This window comes from Pterocles gutturalis, unplaced genomic scaffold (assembly GCF_000699245.1).
Source record: "Pterocles gutturalis isolate BGI_N339 unplaced genomic scaffold, ASM69924v1 scaffold33468, whole genome shotgun sequence".
NCBI classification, from domain to species: domain Eukaryota; kingdom Metazoa; phylum Chordata; class Aves; order Pterocliformes; family Pteroclidae; genus Pterocles; species Pterocles gutturalis.
This window is the reverse complement of record NW_010124123.1, coordinates 1-9035: the sequence shown is the minus strand read 5'-3', so window position 1 is coordinate 9035 and position 9035 is coordinate 1. Positions and strand designations below refer to the sequence as shown.

At 39.0% G+C, this 9035-nt stretch overlaps 1 protein-coding gene across 1 annotated transcript in view; it reads right to left on the bottom strand.

Annotated features, from left to right (window-relative positions):
• The window catches only part of CLPX (caseinolytic mitochondrial matrix peptidase chaperone subunit), a 16117-nt gene extending 11022 nt beyond the window's left edge, over positions 1–5095 (bottom strand). The window contains exons 1-2 of the mRNA XM_010078168.1: positions 4939–5095; positions 3337–3451 (exon numbers count right to left, since the gene is read on the bottom strand). The gene's annotated coding sequence lies outside the window, so the exon portion shown is untranslated. The remainder of the gene's footprint in view (positions 1–3336; positions 3452–4938) is intronic.
• Positions 5096–9035: the final 3940 nt, after the last annotated feature.

Below are 9035 nucleotides of genomic sequence, written 5' to 3'. Positions count from 1 at the left end.
GAAAAAAACCCCAAACTTTCTCCCAATGCTCACTCGAAACACCTCTGACATTCTTCATGACTACAGTGCCATGAGGCTGTTCTCCTCAATGCTAACAGTCAGCTTTATTAGGATGGAATAGCCACAAGAATACTTGCCCCCTTTATAGATCCACAGGAATGGTTAAAAAAACAGAAAATAAAGAGCAGGCTATAAGAACACTATTGTGCATCTTTAATACATCATTCACTGAAAAAAATTTATTGTGCAGAGTACACTTTTATCAATTACTCCAAGCAGCACCGGGGAAGGTTATTATAGATCTTCCTAATTTTCAGCAAGACCAATAGTCTGCGGTTACAGAGAAACTTTGACACATGGGGTGCCTTGGCAAGCAGACTCGGTTATCAAAACAGAGCTTCAAAAGTAGCCAGTTTCTATCATCTATACAGCAACCTGGAAAAAAAGTATCAATATGAGTCTTAACAGAACAAAAAAAACTGAGAAGTTTGCTCTGAAATGTAAGGAAACTAAGTACTGTTATCTCCCTAAAACTGAGCATTCAAAATTGCAACCAACTTTGCTGTTCTTAAAAACTGGCATGTTTGTGTATGTTCTTTTAGCAAACACATAGAAGCCCAGCAAAGAGCCTTCATGTCAAACCACCTCACTGTCATTAAGAGGTCTGCAAGTATTTACAGTGTGGTAAAATGCAAGTCAAGTGTTGTTTTAGATTCAAACAACACTACCACAAAGATTTCTGAAGTCCCTACGAGCTGACCTTGCCAGGTTTTTGCAGTACGTACAGGAAGCCAAAACAATCAGAGGATTAATCTTAAAAACACTTGTAGGGTTGAAATAATGGGCTAGTATTAAAGTGCTAGAAGGTAAAAAGACATGGGATAAAAAAGCAGGGAAGCTTCTTGCCTATTCAGTCTGTCTAGTAGCAGGGAAGTCCTAGAGCTCACCTGATGGCATAAGGGGGGGACAGTAAAAGCCTAGATCAGGCTTATGTCAATCAGTTTTATGGCTATTGGATTTCACTGATCACAAAACTCTTCTTACAGAGTCTCACAACCCAAAACAATACAGGAATCGCTGAGAAAGTGTATCGAAGCAAAATTTCTTTTGGTTTGCATCATATTCTTCCTTAATTGTTAATTACTGGAAAACTGTTGCCAAGCAAATCCTTGTCCAAGATTTGTGGGGACAAAGCGAAGCCCCATTAAAAACAAACTCCACTGGACAACCAGCCTGTCACACTGCCTCTCAATGGCAATTAATTTACTAATAAATCTGGCTTTTATTCAGTATTTTGTTTCCCTGCTTCTCTCAAAATGACTGAAAAACCTAATATTCAAGGAGAGAAACAAATGCTAATTGCATATTTTCCTTTGGCTTTAGATATTTACTTAAGGCTCTGAAGTTCAGTAATTCAAACCAGAACTGAGCTAATTCATCATTTTTCCTGACTAAGCAACATCAAAGGCTTATCTGAAAAATCAAGTTAACAGTATGTTTAGTACAACCTGAGACCCATTCCATTTGGCCCCGAACGGGACAGATTTTTTTTCTTATTACTTTTTTTTTTTTTAAATCATTTTTAAGATAATTAGAACTTAGCTCTTTCGTTTTCAGGCTGCTTTGTATTCTCCGGTTTGGCTGGGAAACAGTGTGCCCAAATTACCAGACTAAACCAGAAAGACACAGAGAAGACTTGACCATGACTCACAGCAGTTTCTGAGGAATTAGAGCAATTATACTCTTTGGTTTAATTTTTTTTAAGTTACTAATTAACAGAAAACTGATGACTGCTGTTCTCAAGATGAACAAAAAAGTCTGCTCTACTCAGTCATCTGGTGACACTGAGCTTCGTTTGAACTAGTAACAGACTCCGCTTAAAGGCTGTAAAATCTTAAAGCCTCAGAGCAGAACATGCAAGGATGAGAAAAGGCGATACACTCAGTTATTCACAAGCAGACATCTTCTCCCATAATGTTAATATGAACTTTCCTAAGAAAGCTTTCCAGCAGGCGTAAAGATTCCTAGCGACACTGGTAATATACTAACTCCCAGCTCTGCTCTGCAGGGATACACAGAGATTGTTCTACTCTGGGGCAATGCTTGAACGGTAATAAAAACACAAACTGCAGCAACCAGGGGAGCAAACACAGCAGTGAAGTGAGAGAGTTTCAAGATGTCTGTCTACTCATGAATTATCTGATAAAAAAGTAAAAATCCTTCCATTGTTTACAGTCACACCTAGTGCAGGGAGAGGCCAATGTGCTGAAACCACACAGGATTATATTTCTAGTTCCACCAACTAGTGCCAGATTTTTCAGAAAACCTTGTTGCCTATAGTTTCAAACAAAAAACAAATGCTTATTACTTCTGGAAAAAAAAATAATAGCTGAGGACTGATCCTTTTAGCTAACATAAATAAATAGTTATTATTGAATTGTCTTGTCATTCATGATGTTTGATAATTTTTATTAAGTAGCATTTTATATGAATAGCAGCAAATAATAGCACATCCGCTCATTATTTTCACCAACTGTGATATTATCAACTGTGGAACAGGTTTGTGCTGACCTTGTCTTAAGCTCCTTAGTGCACAAGTCATAATCAGACTTGATTACTTCCTCCTTGAGCCCCACCAGCTAACAATGGGTATCTGCCTTCTGACAATTGTGTTCTAGGCTGGTCTCACCAGGACTGAAATAAGGAGAAATGTCGTCAAGTCTGACAGAACCTAAAGCATAACTGGCTTTAGTTTGGACTGTACTGCAAAAAAAGCAGCTGCTGACGCTGGACACCAGGCATCCGATGGATTTTGGATTTTCTATTTGGATTTCTGTTTGGATCTGACTTTGCCATAGAAGTCCATTCCAGTAAGCCATCTGTCACATACTAATTCTTCTGCTGGATAAGCACTTCAGTTATAGGACATGCAGGATTAAAGTTTTTACTATTTAGTAACAAAGGACAGGCATTACAAACATACATATATATAAATATTATATAACGGACAGAAAGAAATATCAATAGTTAAAATGGTACTGTTCATGAGAGCGCCTCTTCCTCTGCAGAAAATGTAATGAACTATTTTAGAACCGCACATTCACAGTTGCGGTCTGAACTCCACCCTGTTCTGTTCCAGCACACATCACAGGGAATGACACTAAGGTATCCACAGACACAAAACATGCTTACACCAAGGTGGCCAAACAAAACATAACAGAATTTTTGACATTGTATCATTAGGCAGGCTAAAAGTTAGCTATCAGCACTATGTTAGATCACAAATAGGTACACTTCTGTGTCTATTTAAAAAATAAAATATTCATTAAAACTTACACACAAAGGTCTCCACGTGTGTGCACAAGTCACCGCACTTTGGGCACCGCAGCTGGTTCCCTCCTTTCCCAGAGCTTCCAGAGCTTGACTTTTTACCACCTCCCTCACCGACAGACTTCTAAAAAAGATTTCCAGACAATTAGCCCCAAACAATGGAGCTGTTACATGAGGCATTTAGCGGCGTGTTTATGGAATCCAGTTATGCGAGTATTGCAATAGCTGAATGACTAAGTAACTATTGTCAGGATTTTTTAAAGGCTTTGAAAATTTAAACCAACACAACATAAAGATTTTGAAGTGTACACACATCTGCGTTTCCCAGGTCTGACAACTTTGGATGCCCATGGAAGAGGCATCCCACATCTACATTGGAACTGTTTGACTGGCACTAGAACAACAACACGCTAAACTGTGTCAAGAATGTTTTAACAGTATATTTCAGTGTAATTTGTCCTAACCCCAGAGAAGAAAACAAATCATACATATACAGAGAGTAATTTCATTATCGCAACTGCATTGATTCTAAGGGTTTCTGACGCCACAACTCTGCTCACGTCCTTGACAGCTGCAGCTATGCTGGCAGATGGCTGTAGGGTAGATATGGCCTATAAAACAAGCATCTCAGAAACTGCTTGGAAATATTTTATTTTTACTTCTAAGGCAGAGTTTCCTGACAGACATCTACTTGTCTTCATTTTACCCTGCTTAGTGCTGCTCAAGGTTAACATTTTTCAAATCTATATCTGTTCTATGCCTTGGTACTTTGATTAGTAATAAAAACTAGTATATTTTAGGAAACAGCAAAGATCTCTCTTCCCTTTTCTAAGGCAGTTCTCAATTTTTTTAAACCTTGCTTGCCTACTCACTTCTCCTCACAACCCTGCTCAAGACAAGACCAATTTTTTTTCTTCCTTATTTTTTAAAAAAGTTTAATCTGAACCATCAGAACACACCTGTGGACAGTTCCTCAAATGTCACAGCACACCATACTAGGGCAAAGTTATTGCCTGTGAACTCTCAAAATCCTATTTGCTGACTAAAGAGCAGATTTATTCTCAGGTAATCATTTATCTGAAGAAGCTGTTTATTAACTATAATTACAGAGAAAGACTAGGATGAAAATAGATTACAATTTACTCACAAGAATAAAGCCAGTCTCCTCACAAGCTTGTCTTGCTTAATACAACTACCAAACCAGTGCTGGAAACAAAAACATTTTAAAATGTATTTACTTTTAAAAGCCTACTTGGGAGTAGCAGGCTTCTGAAGGAGAGCAGTTCTGATTACTACTCTTTCCTGAAATCCTGAAACCTGTTGTGAATTTCTAACACTCTACAAGTTTCCAAGGGTCCCATTACGCTAGGCAAAAAGATTTCTAAAACTGAGAAAAGCATTATGGGTTGTTTACAAGGTTTGCCTGCTAACAGATTCACAGCGCAACTTCTGTTTTGTTCACTGTCAGTTGCAGCAATTTGAAGGATCAGAAATGTCAATGTAGCGAAAATTTCAAAAATATTCTAATTTTAAGGAAGGAAAAAAACTACTAAAAGCTTTTAAGAAACATTTCATATAAACTACTGAAAAACCTAATGTGGAGGTTACCTTGCTTCCATCTCCAGAACCATCCTTGCTTGCACCGTCCTTTGAAGCAAAATACGCTGGTGTTTCTGAAAAGTTTCTAAGAGGAATTCGTCTTAGGGAACAAGTTTCAAAAGTCCCAAGTTTTCCTAAAACAGGGATGCGTGTACGACCACAAGTAATACCTAAAAAAAATTAAAACATTAAAATTAAACATTAAAAATACTCTAGTTCTAATCTCAATGCCACCAAACCCCAGAATTTATTTACATTAAATGGTAGATCAAAAGTTTCAGCAACAGAATTCAACTCTGCACATACAAATTTCAGTTATCCAAAATAAATTCACCGCCTTAATGTTCATCTCATTAAAAGCTGCCTGGATTGTCCAAAAATGAGCCAAAAGTAAGTCCAGGTCCTCTAACATCAGACAACTGAGTGTCCCATTGTGTCATGAAATAGGGAACATCCCAGTTATGAAACTGATCCTCAGAGTAAGAAATACAATCAACAGCCAGCACCTATTGCGAAATAACTCAACCCCTGAAGTAAGAGAGACCTTTGAAGCGTCTCCTTATTACGCAAAAATCACCCAAGAAGTGTCTTCAGACTCACGGACTGCACGTCTGGGTTTGGCTTTCACTTGTGAACTCTGCTAGTTCCCAGGAATTGAAGGTACTGCTTGACAAAAAACGACGTTCTGAGGAAAACTGAAAGGCAGCGTCATATCTGGCACGTACTGACAGACAGGCACAAGTAAATTCAGCGTAATCTTAACTTTGTTGAAATAGCTTATTGCCAACACAAAAAAAAAAAAACCTCATTGAGAAACTAACCAGCCTCTTCCTCCTCTTGCAACAGCCGGCAGGATTCCATTTCATGACTAGGTATGATGTGGATCAACACATGTCAGGCTTGCGATTTCAACATCTTTCAACATAGACAAGAGCCTGGAATCCATACCTCATCTCTCTCTCATTTAAAGTGGCAAATTTCTCACTTGCGCTCTGGTTTTGATCAGTACTCTGTGGCTTACTGACAGAAGAGCTACATAGCAACAACGACAATTAAAAACTTGCTGATAATAGATGGCTTTACTGTTAGAGAGATGAGAGAACTGTATAGAAAACTCCAAAAACTTCTAAAAAAAGTAAAAAAAAAACCCCAAAAAACCAAACAAACACCAAACAGTAAGAATAGCAAGAGGATTGCCTTTCATTTGCTCTGAAAGAGGTAACAATGATAACTAAGACCTGGAATCTTAGTTGAAAGAGCACATTTGACAAAATTTACCTTGCTACTACAGCGGGAAAACAGAAAAAATAAAGAAAAGCATTATGGGCAAGCCTAAATTTATGAGGAAAACTCTCACAGGCTTCTGCGAAGTCACAACCAAGAACACAGCACCAAATGAGATTTGAAGTTGTTTTATTAAGATACATGCTGCTTAAGCTTCTTGAATTTAAACACAATTTGCAGTTATTTTTAACATGACTAAAAATGTAATCTTTAAAAAAAATATCTAACAGCAGATTACTTCCACCTGGAAAAGCGAGGGAGGAATAACCGATCACCGTGCTCTCCAATTTCAAACTCCTCTGCTGAGTGCAACCATAACGCAGCAAGACACTTTCGATTACATAGGATAAACAATGAAACATCCCAGCAAACAAAAATATTGGCTCACTTTTACAAGCAGTTGTGTTTTTTCAAATGAATCTGCAGAGAATTCTGATGACTACATGTGCCAAGTGCACTTGTCAATAGGGAATAAGCTGTGGTGAGTGTTTAAAATGCAACACTTGTTCTGCATTAATTCCTTCTCTTGGAGGCTTATTCCTCATAAATGACTCATTTACTGAGATTTGTTTTACAACTTCTAAAGGAACTGAGACAGGACCCCTTAAAAAGAAAAAAAAGAAAAACCCAAACACCACACAACTCTCCTGAGATACAGGAGATCTGGCCCGCGGAGAAAGGATGAAGCACAAATATAGAAACTCAAACATTTTATCATGAACACTGCACGTGGACTAAAGATCATCGATTTTAATTCCGAGCACCCCTGTGACACAGCAAATGCACTGAAAACCGTATTGGATGAACTATGAAACCATACACAGTGTCAGCTACTGAGCCGGAAAGTGCCACGTTACGGACTGTGCCCATCGATTGATCAGAAACACCGCAGCTGTGGGGCTTCACCTCCCGCGTCTGTCTGACAGGATGCTGGCAGCAGATCCAGGCTGGCCAGCAGCATTCCACCCACACTCTTAACACTTTTGGTGCTGTTAAATTAACTCATAAAAGTCTTCACTGGACAGCCTTTGGGGAACAACACTAAACTCAGCCTTGCCACACATGCTGAACTCTAACGGGTGTAGGTAGGCTAAACCAGGAACAAAAAATCATATTCCTGCTACATCAGCTTGCTGCTAAACACGAAAAGCCTTGTCCCTGTGCTTGTCATGAGGTCCAAGTGATTTTTTTTTTTTTTGACAGAACATCATCGTACAGTTAAAGAATAAAGCAGTAAGAAAGTTACTGCAACTACTTGCTTGCATAAATAAGCCCAGAGGCAGATTTTTGGGAGAAATCAACGTTCCAACCCAATGCCTGGCAACTTCTTCTGAATGATCCAGATCCTGATCGATGTGCAAGTATGCAACACCTGGCCAGCACTGCAGTATTCCTCACACACATCGCTGGCAGTCAGGCCTTGGGTGGTTTTTGGAAACAGTACATTTAAAGGACGTGCACCTAACATAAAAATGTTGGTAGCAGCAATGGCATCCACCCAGGGTGATCAGATTAATGTGTTAAGAAATAACAGGAGGCTCCTTTACATCTTATTAACCTTTAATTGATATTTGAGGAAAGAAATACTGACTTTTGAGCTAAGCTTTAAATATGTTGCAATATTCTATTGCCCAAGGAAGTAACAGGGAGACTGTGACCAAGAGAAGTCTCTTCTCTGTCCCACACAACACTTGATCGACTGGACTGATCCACACACTCCAAATACTCTGAAGTTTGCACCAACCAGCAATAGCAAAGTACCTGGCAGAAGACATAATCCGTAACAACAACAAAAATATACCAAGATTTATTTTTTTTAAAGAACTTCAATGGAAAGCTGATGCATAAATAAACTTATCATTCTATATCTGTGTTTTAGTCTTATTTGTTCTTTTACATATATGTTTTACATCTTAGTTATGAGAAAAAAACCCTCAAATTTTAAAAAAGATAATTCTGAAATTAATTCAGAATGTCACTTGCTTTAGAGTTTATTGTTTTGGTGGGTTTATATGAGGCCAGACAGGCTAGAGTTGAAAGTACTGGTTTAAACCTTTCAGCACAGGTGACGTCAGATGGAAACGTTAAGTCAACTGCAATGAGTTAACTCACCTCTCGAAGGCCATAAATCACCTCTGACTTGTCAGGCTATTGCTGAGGGTACAGTCATTCAAAACCTTGTTGTAAGTGTGGCAGCACCAGAGATTTTCAGCACAATTTAGGGGTGGTCTGCCTTTCACCAAAAGCAGCACAGGTTGTGTCAACTCTCACTACCCACACCACCATGAAAGGAATAAAAGTAGTAAAAAAACTAACAGTCTCCCTTGGCTTCAACCTCTATCAAGTGGTTTGCACAGCCTCACTCCTCTACTACGTTGGAAATAATTACTTTGCAAACTGAGCCCAAGTCTCTATGAGAAATATTTCAAGTTCAGGCTGCACAAAACCCGCAGGCTTTTAATCAGTCAGCTAATTAAGCTCATTTGCTAGCACTGCAGGGTAACACAGACTGGACAACTGCTGAAAATCACTCCCGTTGAACCAAACTCTATTCTCCCACGACATATCCCCAAAGATATTCCCACGTAGGCTGATTTTCCAGAACTTTGCACCATATAGCACTGCGCTGAATCCTGACACACCACCAGCAGCCACCTCACACCACCCAGGGTGACACTAACAAAACAGTAACAACAAAAAAAAAAAAAAAAAAAAAAACTTAAACAAAAAAAGCCCAAAGCAGCCACCCGTTGCCTGAGCGAAGCCCTTATCGCAGCGCTGCAGCACAAACTCCCCAGAGCGGCTGTGGCGGGGCCCGGGGA